The 10000-nt window shown below is 45.0% G+C and overlaps 1 pseudogene; it reads right to left on the bottom strand.

Moving 5' to 3' along the window:
- LOC134443009 (cerebellar degeneration-related protein 2-like) overlaps nucleotides 1-7101 on the bottom strand; it is a 25366-nt pseudogene extending 18265 nt beyond the window's left edge.
- Between the last annotated feature and the right edge of the window lie 2899 nt (nucleotides 7102-10000).

The raw sequence follows: 10000 nt of genomic DNA, 5'->3' as shown, positions 1-10000 counted from the left end.
TAGCAAGCTGTAAAAGCCACCTTTCTCGGCCACCTGCCCTACTGCTGTTAATGAAGTGTCCCAAATCATTTCTTTGGGCGATTTCTTCAGTGCTCCCTCTTCTCTAAGGTACAAAGCCTAATCATACCCACTTGTAGACATACATCCCAACAGCCACGCAGAACTACAACTAGAGAGACAACTAGGCAGAATGTAGCAGGATTACAACTAGAGAGAACCTTACATCACCCTACAACTAGAGAGAACTTTACAGCAGAACTACAGCTAGAGAGAACCTTACTGCAGGACTACAACTAGAGAGAACCTTACTGCAGAACTACAACTAGAGAGAACCTTACAGCAGAACTACAACTAGAGAGAACCTTACAGCAGAACTACAACTAGAGAGAACCTTATAGCAGAACTAAAGTTAGAGAGAACCTTACATCACCCTACAACTAGACAGAACCTTGCAGCAGGACTACAACTAGAGAGACAACTAGGCATAATGTAGCAGGCCTACAACTTGACAGAGCCTGACATCAATAATAAGATAATAATAATACATGTTATTTTAAGCTCCTTTCAGGATACCCAAGGCCACTTCATATCAGGCCTATAACTAGACGGCCTTACAGCAGATCTACAACTACAGAGTAAGGATAGACCGATATATATATCGGCATCGGTATCGGTATCGGGCCGATATTTGCATTTTTTAAAAGTGTATCGTATCGGCCGATACGCATGTGGTTTTGGCCGATACGCAATATTTATTATCTTATGTCATTCAGGCTTTTTTAAAAGCACCAAGACACTTTATTTTTTTATTACTTGATTGTTAGACATTACTTGATTGTTACAGTGGGTGTTTAAATGTTACAAGTTCTACCTCAATTTGATAATGTTAAAGGAATGTTTATTTTTAACTTGAGACCTGGAATATTTGTCATTTTTGAACCTTTTTTTTAAACCCATATTGGCCCTAAATATCGGGTATCGGAAATCGGGTATCGGCCAAGGGTGATGAAAAAAAAATTGGTATGGCATCGGCCATTAAAAAACCTGTATCGGTCGACCCCTAGTACAGAGTAGGGATGCACGATGTCAAAAATTTCGGCCGATACCGATATCCGATATTGATATTGCGGTTTTTGGCCGATAACCGATATTAACCGATACCGATGTTTTTCTTTTCTTTTTTTTAAAGAGATGACAATGATACAAACAAACATAATTTTTGAATGTCCTCTTATTTCCAAAAACACTTTTTTATCTCCCTGTGATAAAATTAGATAAAAAATAGAGACAAATTAGAAGACAAACATTGAAAGTCACCGTCAAGTCCCATCTTTTAGAACCGTAACATATTTAAAAAAAACATTGGCGTTAACATCGGCCCAGTTTTACCCATCGGACCGATGTCCGATGTGTTGAGAAATGTCAAATATCGTCCGATACCGATACATCTGGCCGATACATCGTGCATCCCTACTGCAGAGGCAACAAGTCTTTGTGGAGGAGTTGATGTGACGTGTCCAACTACTGCCTCTAACATCAGCACCATCATAGTAGCCTGTAATTATTATCTCTGTCTCTGGGTGTTTTAGTCACCCTCTGTGTGTGTGTGTGTGTGTGTGTGTGTGTGTGTGTGTGTGTGTGTGTGTGTGTGTGTGTGTGTGTGTGTGTGTGTGTGTGTGTGCGTGTGTGTGTATGACTGTGTGTGTGTGTGTGTGTGTGTGTGTGTGTGTGTGTGTGTGTGTGTGTGTGTGTGTGTGAGTGTGTGTGTGTGTGTGTGTGTGCGTGCGTGCGTGCGTGCGTGCATTTATGTCTGTGTGTGTGTGTGTGTATGCGTGCATGCGTGCGTGCGTGCGTTAGTGCGTGCGTGCGTGCATTTATGTGTGTGTGTGTGTGTGTGTGTGTGTGTGTGTGTACATTGCTGTGTGTGTGTGTGTGTGTGTGTGTGTGTGTGTGTGTGTGTGTGTGTGTGTGTGTGTGTGTGTCAGGGCTTGAAAACGAAATTATTTTTCAAACGTTCCGTTCCGAACGGTTCAGGCAAGTTTCAGTTTAACGTTTTCGTTCCTGCAATCGTTCCCCCACAAAAATATCGTTCCTGAACCGGTTCGGAACGAAAAATAACGTTCGTTCTTAACGTTCTTGCAGTGTTTAACGGCCAAATTAAGTCTATTTTCGTGGACTTTATCTTAGAATAGACGTACTCATTATTTCCCCTTGATTTACACAGCTATTCTCAAAAATAATAACACACCCAAAAACACTCAGATGGGCTATCCATCCTGGCAGATGTAACCGGATGCCTAGGCTATAATTCTTATCAAAAGTAGCCTATGCCAGCCCAGTAGCGGTGGGTGGATGTTGATTAGGGAGACACAATACAGAATAGCCAGAGAGAGTTTAAAAAAATAGCCAGAGAGAGTTCCTAAAAAAAATCTCTGGAATAGCGCAGGTAAACGTCAGCATAATAAGAGGTGTCGATAGGCATGGATTTCAGTTCTTGCCTAGCTCTATTTAATAGGCCATGATGAGGTTTGCAGCAAGTGAAACGTGTAAGTAAAAGGGACACAGTTTGCTCCACAAAAAAAATCCCAAACTGTTTTGAGATGTGCACGATGCAAGGGGTCACTAGAGAAGGGACAGGTTGCATAGTCTGAAACCTCGGATATGCTCTCAGATATCGGCTACCAACCATTCCAGTGCAAGTCCATCACCACAAAACCGGAGACCTTTTGTAGCCTAACAGACAAGCGTCACAAAAGTTTCCACGTAGTCCATCCCATCAGCCCAGCCCTCTGCACGACAGAAGAGAATAATAACTTAAACAACAACAAATGCGCTGTCTTTCTCTATCCCTGCTTGTTGTCACACGCGACCTACTGTTATTCGTGATGACAGCCAGGAAATATTGCGCAATAATTGAAACATTGAGCGGGCCAGCTAACGTCAGCTAGCCATCTGCCACGAATGACTTTATCCCGCATTGACCACAACAACAGATAAATAAGACGTCCTTGATTACAGCACATAAAACACCAGCTCTCACCTCTCTTCTCTACAACCGACAGTGCGATACGCTGCGCACAACAAAAGCACTTCAGTAACTTTACGACAACATAATTTGCCATAACCGCATTGAACATCGAGGCACTCGGCGGTGCCATTACAAGTAGTAAGCTAAACATGACTTACCCACCAGTTGCCTCTCGAGAGCACTCTGCGAATTAGGTTCATCAAATCGCCTATCCAATTCCTTTGCAAATCATAGACTGTATGGTCCAAATACTGTAGTAATCCCTGTAGGAATCCCAACACCCAAGACATGTTCTCTTCTCTTTTGCTCTCCATGGTGTCAATATAAAACTCTGTAGGCCTACTGTCCGTGAATGAGACTGAAGAACAGCGCGGGTAAAGTGTCATTTCTCTTACAAAAACTTATTTGATATTGGTGGTCAACAACTTTAGGGCGGGTTTATTAGAGCCAACTTCCAATCACTATGAGAAAGCCAGGAGAACAGAGACAGTTTAGTTCTAGTTTCCTATCAAAATCTCTGAGGAGAAGCACATCCTAAAATTTACCCAGGAAGTTTCTCCATACAGTGCACAGTCGCACTCTGATTGGCCAATGCTCCTCAATATTGTATCAATCGGCGGCAAGAGCTCAGGTGAAGCAAAATGCTGTTGCTGTATGCATGTTTCCCCTCATACACGTCAGTAGCCGAACTAAAAGACTGTCGCCATGGTTACTCCTCAAACAAAATCGTGCACTTGTATGAAATATAGAGAACGAAAAAAAAACGTTATTAACCGGTTTGTGGATTTCAGAATAACGTTTTTGTTCCGGAACACTTGAAGACCATTTCGTTTTCGTTTCCGTTTCCGTTCCTTGTAAAATTCCATAAAATTTCGTTCGTTTTCGGTTTTCGTTTTCGTTCCTTGAACCGGTTCGGAGCCCTGGTACGTGCATGTGTATGTGCTTGTGTGTGTGTGTGTGTGTGTGTGTGTGTATGACTGTGTGTGTGTGTGTGTGTGTGTGTGTGTGTGTGTGTGTGTGTGTGTGTGTGTGTGTGTGTGTGTGTGTGTGTGTGTGTGTGTGTGACTCCTGAGTAGGGGGGAAGGCAGGGCCGGAGGCAGCAGAGACAGCACTAGACTACTTCCATCTACTGTGGGCTGCTTGATAACAGGAAGACATGCATGCGTGTACTTTAGGAGTGTGTGTGTGTGTGCATGACTGTGTGTGTGTGAGTGTGAGTGTGTGTGTGTGTGTGTGTGTGTGTGTGTGTGTGTGTGTGTGTGTGTGTGTGTGTGTGTGTGTGTGTGTGTGTGTGTGTGTGTGTGGTGAGACAGCACTCTGCTACTTCCACTGTGGACTCTCTGATAACAGGAAGAGTGTCTGGAGCTAATGCACACTATCACCAGGCAACACACACTAATGCACACTATCACCAGGCAACACACACTAATGCACACACATCACCAGGCAACACACACTAATGCCCACTATCACCAGGCAACACACACTAATGCACACACACATTATCAGGCAATACACACTAATGCACACTATCACCAGGCAACACACACTAATGCACACACACATTATCAGGCAATACACACTAATGCACACTATCACCAGGCAACACACACTAATGCACACACACATCACCAGGCAACACACACTAATGCACACATTATCAGGCAACACACACACACACACACACACACACACACACACACACACACACACACACACACACACACACACACACACACACACACACACCCATTATCAGGCAATACACACTAATGCACACACACTACCAGGCAACACACACACACACACACACACACACACACACACACACACACACACACACACACACACACACACACACACACACACACACACACACACACACACACACACTACCATTATCAGGCAATACACTCTAACAAACACACACACACACACACACACACACACACACACACACACACACACACACACACACACACACACACACACACACACACACACACACACACACACACACACACTACCATTATCAGGCAATACACTCTAACAAACACACACACACACACACACACACACACACACACACTATCAGGCAGTACACACTAGCACACACACACACATCCATTATCAGGTAACACACACACACACACACACACACACACACACACACACACACACACACACACACACACACACACACACACACACACACACACACACACCCATTACACCATCACTTTCCACAGCTGATGGTACATAGGCCTAGTGAATGTCAGTGGGTGCTCTGCTTTCCACAGCTGAGGGTGCATAGTGAATGGCAGAATGTGACGGAGGTGTTCCTTCACAGCTTGTCCCCCTCGGGGATGCGAACCTGCCACCTTGTTCACTACATCGGTTCGGGAATGAGAGGCACAGTACGAGACAGCTGTATAAATGACTGGTGCGATAGCCCAACACTACCGCACTGTGTATTAAGGCTTCGGGAGGGAGATTTACTAACGTTCCACACCACACTCTGCTAGTTGGCCTTCGTAACACAGGTTCGAACCCACCCACAGCTCCATCCTTCTCTTAAGTGCACTTGAGCAAGGCACCTAACCCCACATTGCTGCAGGGACTGTAACCAATACCCTGTAAATAACTGTAAGTCGCTTTGGATAACAGCGTCAGCCAAGCCAAGTGTAATGCAATAATTCAATGTTCAACAGACCATGGGCCCACTCCCACAAAAACATACAGGCAAACAGCTACGTGTCCGGATGAACAAGTAAACAGGATGTTAGGTTTTCCAGGTCATGTTTCAACTGTGGAAGAAGAAGGGCCTTCTCTGCCCTGCCCTGCCAAGACAACTAGATGTAATATTATGGAACTGATGTCTTCAAAGTTGTCAAACTACTCAGTGAACCATGCTTTTGGGTAGTGACCACGTATTGGTAGAAAACAGAAAATGAATGCGTTATAATAATAACTCCATGTACAGTTTTAACAACTTCAACCCTATACCTAGTCCCTACATTGGAGTTGAAGAGGGTTGGCACAGTTTAAAGATGTGCTACTTCACCAAAATTATAAGCATCCAACTCGAGACACCGCTACATGTTTATTTATACACGTTCTCGGCATGAATTCACATTCTTTTGGGTGTGCTGATGTGTAATTTGTAGGCCAGAAACCATGATGTAGGCCAGCCAGCCAGGCAGCCAGGCAGCTGGATATGATGACGTTATCGCGGAATGCTGCTCTACAATTGTTCCGAATCTAGAACTAGCGGCTCGAGACGAGAAGGAAGCCGCCTCGCCTCCTCCACAAGGAAGGATTTCCTGAGAGATGGTGCGATGCGATCATGCGCATTTAGAGCTACACTCTATAAACTGAACAGCAAAACTGTAGGCAGTGTGGCACTAGCCCAAAACAACTCATTGCTCTGCAAATTTAATGCACAAAATGTTATCATGTCAGCGCAGCATATCGTATTATAGCTGTACAGTGGCAAAACTCTCTCCACTCCCTCTCGCACATCCGTCAGCGCGGCGACCCCGCGGTAGAGTAGTGTTGTGCTGAGCTCTCTCTCTCTCTCTCTCTCTCTCTCTCCCTCTCTCCGACTTACCCTGCTCCAGGTCGTGCTGGTCATACCACGGCTCCTCTTCCTCCGTCACGAATTCCTCCATGCCTCCTTCTCCCAGCATCGGACACGCACCGCACGACCACACGGTAGCTTTGGCGCTGCCCAGGCTCGACCTCGCCCTGGCCGCCTGGAGGAGAAGGAATCTGGGGGATGCAGGGCAGTGTTTCCCGCTGCCTGGCTGCCAGTCGGTGGGAGTCTGAGGAGCTGGACGGGAGGGAGTATGCTATCGCCGCGGCAGCAACCTCATTTAATGCTCTAGATAGCTCCTCGACTGTGTTGCGTCCGTGCAAAACAACTCCTGTGTAGTTTATTGACAGTCTCCGCTTATTGTCAATACATATATAGAACGTGATAACAAAATAAGAAGCGATGAATCAGCACAATGCGTCCCTACACTCGTGCGTATAGCGGTCTAGTCCATCGTCTCCATGGCCCTGCCTCTCCCTCCTTCCCTCCTCTCTCTCTCTCTCTCTCTCTCTCTCTCTCTCTCTCTCTCTCTCTCTCTCTCTCTCTCTCGCTCGCCCTATCCCTCTCTCTCTCTCTCTCTCTCTCTCGTACGTGGCAGATGCTGTTGCAATGCCGCTATCTGTCTGACTGAGGAGCCAGACGCAGCTGAGCGCGAGCGCCAGGCGACCACTTCCTGTAGAACCACTGGGGGGCACGAGCTCATGTTTCTTCCATTAACGCTTGGCCTTAACCGATTAGGGCCTACTCTCAATCAAGAATAACATTAGTCTACTTCAGTCTTAATAACACTATTTCAGCCTATTACTAACTACTAACAACTAACTTAGATAAATTAATTAATAAATAGGCCTACATATAACAACAACAATATATTATAGTAATAATAATAATAATAATAATAATAATAATAATAATGACAATGATGATATATAATAATGATAATGATAATATTATTGTTGTTGTTGTTGTTAATATTATTATTATAAACACAAGGTGATGTGGGTGACTTCAACTGTTAGCTATTTAGCCTTAAGTAAAGCTTTGCTCTATTGACACGCACATTGTTGACTCAAACACAAACACACACACACACACACACACACACACACACACACACACACACACACACACACACACACACACACACACACACACACACACAAACAGACAGTGCAGACCCTAAAGAGAGAAGACCTGCCGTCCTGAAGCGTGTACGTTTGTAGAAATAGAGATCCTAAGTACACTTGTCTATTCCAAGAGGGAAGAGGCTGTTCTAGAAGCATAGTGGTTGGGGTGTTGTGGCATAGTGATGATGTTTGTGGTTAGAAGAAATCAAACGTACCGACTGGACTGGGGACACCATCAGCAATGCCCATGTCTGTGGTGCCCACTTCATACCTGAAGTTATTGTGAGCATCCATTTTCTTATATCGGAAAATAACACCTGGCTAGTTTCCTTACAAATGTGCGGTAGGCCTACATTGCTGATTTCACTCCAACAATTTGTGCGCAGCCCGATTACGTCACATCCAGATGCGTCACCAGACCTACTTTACTGGGGCACGTGCCTGGGTATTGATTTGCTGTGCCCCGGTATGAGTTTCACAAAAAAAACAACCTTGCTACCTTGGAATTTAGCTCAAGTTTAGCATACAGAGTAATCTACAGAATGCACAAAAATAGCATATATGCACTACTTGCATTCATATAATTAATTTCCAAGCTTTTATAAATAATATATGAATAGCATTAGGTCAGCTGACGTCCCTGGTCACATCTGTGTGTAACAGTAAAGGGGTCTATACGTACGTCTTTTCAGGTGCTGCTTCTGATTGGATGACACCTGGCCTTTATTTTTGCAATAGGACAGTCGAGACAGACAGGAAGCAACCGGGGAGAGAGAGAGAGACGGGGAAGGTTGGCAAAGGACCCGGGCCGGAATCGAACACAGGTCGCCGGTGTAGCACTGCAGTGCCCCACCTCTTGGGCCTCGGCAGGGCCAGGAGGGAGGTTTTATAATGTTGCACGGCTGACATCTGCTAGTTAGCACCCTAACTGAACCTCACTCTCATCCGGGTCTATGACACCACCCCTCTGTGTGAGGTTCACTAGGGGTGAAAGTAGTTGTCGTTTCTTACCGGTGCTTGTCTGACGGAGGTGTTCTGCACAGTTCGTCTCTCTTGGGGCGCGAACCTGCCACCTCCTCAACTACATTGGTTTGACAATGGGAGTCACAGTACGAGCACGCTGAGAGAAAGGGCCGGTCCGATAACCCAGCGATACCGCACTGTTTTGAGGCTTCGGGAGGGAGGTCTACATTCCACGCCAAACTCTGCTAGTTGGCCTCCGTTACACAACCCCCCCCCCCCAAACAAACGAAATAAACATGTGCACTACAGATTTGTGATTTGTGCACCTGTGCGCACCCGTCTACTTTCACCCCTGGGTTTACTAACACTCTGGGGGGTGCGCGGCCTGCCATAAGGGGATGCGTGACCTAAATAGAGCAATGGTGGATATGTGAGTTTTAATCCAGCATTAATGAACATTAGTCCAAAGTAGTTTTTAATTGTATGGTGAATTGTATGCTGGGATGGTCCATCTGAAGTGTAGTTTAATTCCTAGACTGTTGGAAAATAGGATTCCCCAAAACAACTGTGTATAATGTGCAGTGAATCATACTTCAGCACACCAAAATATTCGCTTACGGGGTGCGCGAACCACATTGAAATCTACAAGGGGGTGCGCAGGGGGAAAAGTTTCGGACCCGCTGCTCTATTGGCAAACTCTGTGGCCCTGTGGCCACATGCGGCCCGCTGAGCCATTTCATCTGGCCCATGGAGCCTTCATAACACAGACAACTATGATGCTCTCACCCAACATTATTAAACAACAACAACAACAACAACAACAACAACAACAACAGCAACAACAGCAGCAGCAACAACAACAACAACAATAACAACAACCTTGTAGGGTCAGTGGAAATCGTTCTTGGGCTACCTAAATCTAATCATTACGCATAATGTATTCTCATGTTTATAGTGCGTTTGTAGATTCATGTAGTCTGTTTGTAGAATCCCTTATGCGTTAATGATTATTATAATTCTCTATATTCTATCCCACATATTTTGATTCATTAGCATTATTCTGATGATGGGAGAGTAAACAGCTCTCTCTACAATGATAACAATCTCCACCAGGGGGAGCTCTAAACTGGCCTTGTACAGCACAGTACATGTAGAGTGTAATCAGACGTCTGCATAAGTCACATTACTTCTTACTTCTTCTCTAACAGTTGGCAAACACAACACCTTAACATAACACAACACTCTATTTTCAACTCACAACAGCCGCTTATGTGTGTGTGCGTGTGT

Source organism: Engraulis encrasicolus, chromosome 2 (assembly GCF_034702125.1).
Source record: "Engraulis encrasicolus isolate BLACKSEA-1 chromosome 2, IST_EnEncr_1.0, whole genome shotgun sequence".
Classification (NCBI taxonomy): domain Eukaryota; kingdom Metazoa; phylum Chordata; class Actinopteri; order Clupeiformes; family Engraulidae; genus Engraulis; species Engraulis encrasicolus.
Note: the sequence above shows the minus strand (reverse complement) of the source record. Positions and strands in the feature narration are given on the sequence as shown.